The 7,497-nt window shown below is 50.0% G+C and overlaps 1 long non-coding RNA gene across 1 annotated transcript in view; it reads right to left on the bottom strand.

The window, feature by feature from the left end:
• The window catches only part of LOC149875324 (uncharacterized), a 31,261-nt gene extending 24,032 nt beyond the window's left edge, over window positions 1-7,229 (bottom strand). Inside the window, exon 1 of the long non-coding RNA XR_016439645.1 lies at window positions 6,768-7,229. This is a non-coding gene — a long non-coding RNA (uncharacterized LOC149875324). The remainder of the gene's footprint in view (window positions 1-6,767) is intronic.
• Between the last annotated feature and the right edge of the window lie 268 nt (window positions 7,230-7,497).

Here is a 7,497-nt window from a genome sequence, read left to right as displayed (position 1 = left end):
TTGGTTCCACATCCCCTTTGCAGCAAAAGAGAAAAGGTGCTTTCTCTCTTCTTCATGGCAGCCCTTCAAGTATTTGAAGACTGCTTCTCAGTCTTTTGGCTCACATCAAGAGTCTTGGCCTCTTGTGGGCTAAGATCAAGTGGGGACATCCAAATCCCAAGACCTCTGGGCTTGGGCCTACATGTAACATGCCTGCCAATGGATTTGGGAGTATCTGAAGTCCCAGGGTGAGAGCCTGGGACAGAGGATGCTTGCCAGTTGTAGTGCCAGACATGGTGTTTAGAGTGATTGAGTTCTGCCTGCCCGACCGATATGCTTTGGAACTGATTTGCTGATCTGACCTGGAACATGAACTGTATTCAAAAATTGAAGGCTGATGTCATGTCCCCTCTTCAGTGCCTTTTCTGCAAACTGAATAGGCCCTGCACCTAGAGCGTGTTAACTCTCCTTGCATGTCTTGCTTTCTGATCCCTTTATCATACTTGTTGCCCACCTCTGGCCCTTGTCTAACTTCTCCATGTCCTTTTCAAAGCGGGAGCCCAGAACTGCATGCAGTACTCGAGATGCAGCTTGACCGGTGCTGAGTAGAGAGGCACCATGTTACTGTTTGCACACTCAGTGGCCTCTAGGTTTCACCTGGGTGTTGGAGACACCCTGGGGGGAGGATGCCCACCATCCTCACACTATGGTTTAGCAAGAAGGGTGTTGAGCAGACCCCTGTGCTATATTGCCAGAGTGGGATCACTTCAATAAATACAGCAGACCTGGGCGGAGCTCTATGTTTTCCGGAGCTGGGGAAAATCCCCCTCTGGCAGAGGTGCATTTGCAGGCCTGAGAGATGGCTCCTCACCCCTCAGGTCTGAGATTGGGAGCACGGAGCAGGAGTCTTGTGAGGAGCAAGGAGGGGCCACAGCTACGGCTACAGGAAGAGCTGCCCAAGGTCCCCAGCCTGGGGGAGCTCTCCTGCCTGGCCTGCCCCTGGGTCAGGGCTCCAGGGAGCACGGAGTGGGAGCAGAGGGCCAGGGCATGCTTCCTAGCAGCCTCTAGAGCAGCGTGGAGCTGGCGTAGATGGACGGGCTGCTGTATCCCTGGCAGGTCAGGCTCTCCCCTCCCATGCCAGCCTCCAGGTCACAGTGCTTAACTGTCTGCAAGGGCAAAGGCCAGCAGCTAGGAGGTGAAATGGGACCATACTGAACATCCCTGGGGCCTCCCAAGACAGGGGAGAGCTTCTGGAGACAGCAGCCTGGGAAGGGGAGGAAGGAGTTGTGTCTCTGGTACCACAGGAGCCAAACAATAAATGCTAGTCACTTCTCCTGCCCTCCTACAGGTTGGTGCCTGTAGCTGCCAGTCCCTCCAGCAGGCTCGTCCTGCCAAGCGCCCAGCACCCCCCAAACTTGGGGACCCAGGGGAAGCAGGGGGACTGGGTGGAAGCCTTAAGGAGACATGGCTACTTGAATATGAGCAAGGGGCGTGCAGCAGCAGAAGTGCTGGCTGCAGGTGTTGGAGATCAGGGTTTCAAGCAGAGCAAGGAGCTGGCAGAGAAGAGCTCGTCTGTGAATGGGGAAGGGGTCTCCACAGCCAAGGAAAGCCTCCAGCTGCCTGGGGACAATATCCATCTGGAAACTCAGGCAGTCTTTCATGGTGGAAACACTAACCCCAGCTAGTGAGCTGAGGTGCCCAGGATACGTTCAGCCAAGGTGCCCACCTGGCAGCCTTCAAGCCGCTTCCCCCTGCAGTCTGCATAGCTGATCACGTTTCCCCCCTTAGCTGTGTAAGTGTCTTGGTATACAGTACACTTACAGCATGTTAACTGCACTTACAATGCAAGCATCCAAGTATTCAAGCAGTAAAATGTGCTATGGACTTTTCCGGCAAGGAGTGTCAGCAGATGGTATCACCTAACGCATGTTGAACAGATGTCTGACAGCTCCTCAGAAGTAACAGTCACAAAATCATAGAAAACAAGGGTTGGGTGGGACCTCAGGGTTACATCTAGTCCAACCCCTGTTCAAAGCAGGACCAGTCCCAACTACATCATCCCACCCACGGCTTTGTCTAGCCAGGTCTTCAAAACCTCCAAGGATGGAGACTCCACCACCTCTCTAGGTAACTCATTCCAGTGCTTCACCACCCTCCTAGTAAGAAAATTTTTCCTAATATCCAACCTCAACTTCCCTTGCTGAAGCTGGAGCCCGTTGCTTCTTGTCCTGTCATCTTGTCCCACTGAGAACAGTCCAGCTCCATCCTCTTTGCAACCCCAATGCAGGGAGTTGAAGGCTGCTGTCAAATCCCCCCTTGGTCTTCTCTTCTGCAGACTCAATCAACCCAGTTCCCTCAACCTCTCCTCACCAGTCATGTCCCCCAGCCCCCAACCACTTTCACTGTCCTCTGCCAGACTCTCTCCAAATTGTCCACATCCTTTTGGTAGTGGGTGGGGCCACAACTAGACACAGGACTCCAGATGTGGCTTCACCAGTGCCAGATGAATTGGTGGGGAATGTAGTAGTGGATGGCAACTTGGGCAGCAGTGACCACGACATGATTGAGTTCAGGATCCTGAGGAAGAGAAGGACGGAGAGCAGCAGAGTAAGGACCCTGCACCTCAGAAAAGCAGACTTCGGCTTCCTCAGGGAACTCACGGGAAGGATCCCCTGGGAAGCTGGTCTGACGGGGAGAGGAGTCCAGGAGAGCTGGCTGTATTTCAAAGAAACCTTACTGAGAGTGCAGGAACAAAACACCCGATGCGCAGGAAAACTAGCAAATATGGCAGCTTTAGTGTGCCCCCGCCACCATCTTTCAGAGTGGGGAAACTGGCACATGAGACGCTGGAGCCTGCTAGGGCGCTGTAATCACCACAGCGCTGAATCGAGTCTGCTCTGACGGGCTGTAATGACAGTGTGTTGGAGCACCCTTGCTGCTTGGATATAGGTGCCTGCAGGGTGTGCATACACGTGCATTAATGCACCTTAATTAATGCTCATTCAATCTAGTACATCCACTGTGATGTACTAGGAAACTACGCATTAGACTGTTTCATTTTCCATCCAGATGAGGGAATGCTTTCAGAGTGCAAGAGTTAACTGTCTCCAAACCAAAGCAGAACAAAGTCTTTCACAAAAGAGAAGCCAAAAGAAGTTCCTCGGAACGAGACACTGGCTTATTGGGATCTTAGCAATCAGGCGACATGACCAAGAGCAGCTATGCACAGCAGAGGGTGTGCAGACAGGCTCACTACCAGGCGGGGAGGACTCAGGCCCCTCAGAATCCAACCTCGTGGTGGAGGCAAGATCCAGACTCCTACCCCTCTGCCTTGGTGTGGGGGAGGCTTATTCAGTTTAGGTTCAGATTTCTTTATTCCTGCCCATTTCTCTGAGATACGATCTCCTGGCCAATGCAGTAGAGAGCAGGGAAACTGAGTCATGGCCTGTGAGCATTGTTCTTTCCTAGGGTTGCCTTATTAGCAGAGGGTGTGATCCCTGGCCTATACAGCTCAATTCCCTTGAAACTGCCCCTCATTATCTGCTTTTCTCATACGCCAATCAGTGGGCTAATTAGTGGGCCTCTTCAGCGAGGCTGGCAGCTGTGGTGCTCAGACGGCCGACCACATCATCTACAAATGCTCTTGCGGCCCTCCTTCGGGCACCCAAAGTCTTATGGGCATTGACCGTTCTACCTGTCACTGGCTTTCTGGTCCTCATGCTTCTGACATACAAGTGTGGCAACACACACTTCTTCATCATCATCACATGCTAATCACTGCTGCCTGAATAGAAATGCTGCCACCACTGCCAGGCATCTGATTTAAAACTTTGGGTGGAGCAAGAATCAAAGGACTGAAGGGGCATCTGCATCGCTGCACACCCTAGATCAGCTGCAGTCCCATGCAGCTTATTGTAGAGGCACATCAAGCGGCTGGAGCACGTCAGCTGTCCTGCCCAGGGGGTTGCTGCCACTATATATACTCCTAGCTGCTTCATACACCTTCTTGAGCAGGGTTAGGAGCCTAGTCCTACTGAATGGCTGCCAGCCAACTGAGCTTAGGGAATTTGTATTCCAGTAGTATCCTGTTCTGCTCCATTAGTGCTTTGTTCCATGCAACTCTATTATACCATGCTATCTTCAGCAACTACCAGCCTCTAGCCCAGCGGCAGGCAATTATTTTGGGCGGAGGGCCACTTACTGAGTTTTGGCAAGCTATCAAGGGCCACATGACAGGCAGTCAGGGGCAGATAACTATTCATTTTCTAAATTTTTTAGGGGCCCCACAGGCCAGGTAGAATGGCCTGGCGGGCTTCATGTGCCCACCCCTGCTCTAGCCATATTTCCTAGGACAGGTGAACCACGGTACCTCTGGGAGTACATAGCATTTAGCTGATGAGCATATCCCTGAAGTCTAATAATGGTGGTGGAGCTTCTGAATGGCCAATGCATGATGAGCAATGGTGTTTCTGCGTGTTGACATCGGTGTCGACGCTCTTCCTAAGGCACAAGGAACCGACCCTTTTGGCAGGTGTGTCACAAATTAGCCCCACCCCCCTCCCTGCATGTCACTCTGATCCCCTTCCCTTGCCTGATTGCCTGCTCTGCTTTCTGATTCCTTCTTGGCACTCCCTGCCCAATCTGCTGCTCTGCCTTCTGCTCCCTGGTCTATCTGCCACTGCGCTGTCTCTCCTCTCCCCTGTCTGTTGTGAGCGACTGGGACCACCCTTGTCCTAAGGACTGAACAGGCAGAGATGTGTTGGGTGTGGGGGTACTGGCAGCATCAGTTACTATAAAGTCATGAAATCTCATTTCCCCATTACATTCCTTAAAAATCCAGCTCGGTTAAGAGGAGAAATGGCTAATACAGGTGGCAGGGCAAAAGAACAATAAGGAGATTTTAATGCTCAAAGGAAAAGGAAAGAGAGGAATGATGACGTCAAAAGCAATTTTGGAGCAGCCTGATACGATGGCTCAGTCACTGTCTGTCCCTTCAACACAAGGGCCAAGAAGAAAGCCCCTTCAGTGGATAAGACGCATTTTATGGGAGGTCAGCCATTTACATTTGGAGCATCTCCTGGGAAAATGGGACTTTCCTACCTCAGGAGAGCATTTTGCTGGCCTGCTGGACACAGACACGGAGCTCAAAACCTGGTAAAAGCCAGGTCAATACTTCATAAAGAAACCAGAGGAAGCAGAAACTGGAAAACAAACCTGTAAGCCCTTTACCCTCTCCACTCATGGAAGAGGAGCCTGTAATGCAGATAGATAGGATACTAAGCCCACGGTTTAGTCCCATGGCACTATATGAATATCAGCAGCTTAACGCAGTTAAGCATTCTGACCTTTTGGAAGAAATATCCATCTTCTATGCCTTAAGAAGTTCATTTTAGAAGCCTCTCCTTTTCCAAAAAAACCCGTCTTGTTTGAAAATGATTAAATAACATCTATATTCTCCTCCAGACACAACCTAGGAAATGTACTCAAAAATCAGTAACCCCATGTTTCCCTATATTTAAAACAAGACTAATTTAAGAATTAAAGACAGATAAGGAGGCGGTGAGACTTTCTTGAACTTTCCTTTTCTGAAGTTAATAAAACATGCTGGCTTAGAAACCTCTCCACCCACAGCACCGCTACAAACAATGAGGCCGCGTCCAGATGACAGCAGACACCTGGATCCCTGGGGACAAGTAGCAGCAGTGCATCTTGTGCAGCAGCTACTTGTCCCTGGGGAACGCCTGTACCACACACACTTTGGCGTGAGGCAAGTGACCCTGGGTTGGGTTGGGGGTCTGGGGGGCCTCCCAGTCCTGAAGCAGTGGCAATCCTGCCAGACGGAGCTTGGCTGGCAGCCACAATGTGGCTCCACGTGGCCCAGATCCACTGTTCAGCAGCGCATGCTGCCTACACGTGTGCTGCTCTGCATTTTTTTTCCACATTTTTTTTTGACCCCTGGATATCCAGAGGTCAAAAAAATGTGCAGAGCAGCACAACCACGGGCAGTGCGCCCTTGTAGCAAGGAAGACACCTGAGTGTGCAGCATCTGGTGCTGCAGATGTGTTTGAGCGCCACATACCGCACAGCCGCGCTTCTCTGGATGCAGCCTGAGAGGCCGTTACTAGACTACTGTTTAATCTTATGAATATGGTCAAATCACTATTCATGGTCTTGCTTGTTCTTTGAAGAAATAAGAGGAAAACGGATTTCTCCACTAGAGGACAATACTAAACCACGGCAGAGAAAATTATTTGGCTTTGCTCTAAGAACCCAGAGCCTGTCCTATGCCCTCTGGATGTATTTGTGTTACTTGCCCAAAGAATAAGGGCCAAAATCAAACAGAATTTCCATTTTCTAAGTTATTGTCCATTGCTTCATTTTATCTGTGTTTTATCAGGATATACTACGTTCTGTTTGAATTTTGTGCAAACTGGTAGACTAGACAGTTTTATCACACACTTTTAGCAAAAATTATAAACTATATCAATTATATAACAATCGTATTATTCATTTGATGGTATTATTTTAATGAAGGCTACATGTAAACTACTATTACTGAAACAGAGAAACATATCTGTAAGGTGAGCTCTTAGGAAAGGAAGGAAACTAACCTCCCTACTTTCTCAAATGAATGACTAAGGGGGATAATTTCTATTTTAATCTATAACAGATTTCAGTGTTTAATCCACTTGTGCAAGTGTATTAAACTGAGCATCACTAAAATATGTTAAATATATCATAAAACAGACAGAACAAAAGTACTGCAAGTAAAATGTGTTGAGACTTACCACCTGTCTGTCTGAAGTAAGGAAGAACTCTAAGTATCTGGTGTGCCCATACAAGGGGTGATAACAAGGATCATACTGGAAATGAAGGAGTATACCAGCATTATGTCCAGCCAATCCAGGAAATGACATGTCAACAGCACGATAGTATAGTCCTATGCTGCCATCCTATGTATTCCTGCATGTCCAGTCATGTATTCCATGTTTACCAATCTGGAGAGTCATGTAACATTAAAGGAGAGAATCAACTGTTAATTTTAACATAGACTATACCATGAGGTACTGAAAGGGCGTTATTTACACCCAGAGCTCTCCCTTACAAGACTCTAGCACGCTTCCCTTCAAATGACTTATTTTAGTCCCTTTACACAGAAGAGGGAAATTCTGATTGTAATTGCACAGGGCATAAATAGCAGAGTTGAAAAGGCATCATATTCCTTTCAGGGAATGCAATCCTCCTCAACAGCTCCCTGGCATCACACTGCCCCGCCTCAGTTTCCCCCGAGCCCCCCACCCCTGCGCCTGCTGCCGGGGAGACCCCCGGGCCTGGAGCCCTGTGTGCTCCCAGCAGTGCTCCTGCCCCGGCTCCAGCCTCAGTTTCCCCAACCAACCCCGCGCCCGCAGCCCCTGCCCCGCCGCCCCGCACTGCCGACCCGCAGCCCCCACCCGCCCAGCCCCCGCCGCCGCCCCGCACTGCCGACCCGCAGCCCCACCCCGCCAGAGCCCCTCACTC

The sequence above is a fragment of the Crocodylus siamensis genome, chromosome 1 (genome assembly GCF_052110815.1).
Source record: "Crocodylus siamensis isolate JL-2025a chromosome 1, ASM5211081v1, whole genome shotgun sequence".
Taxonomy (NCBI): Eukaryota; Metazoa; Chordata; order Crocodylia; family Crocodylidae; genus Crocodylus; species Crocodylus siamensis.
This window is presented reverse-complemented; position numbering and strand designations above follow the sequence as displayed.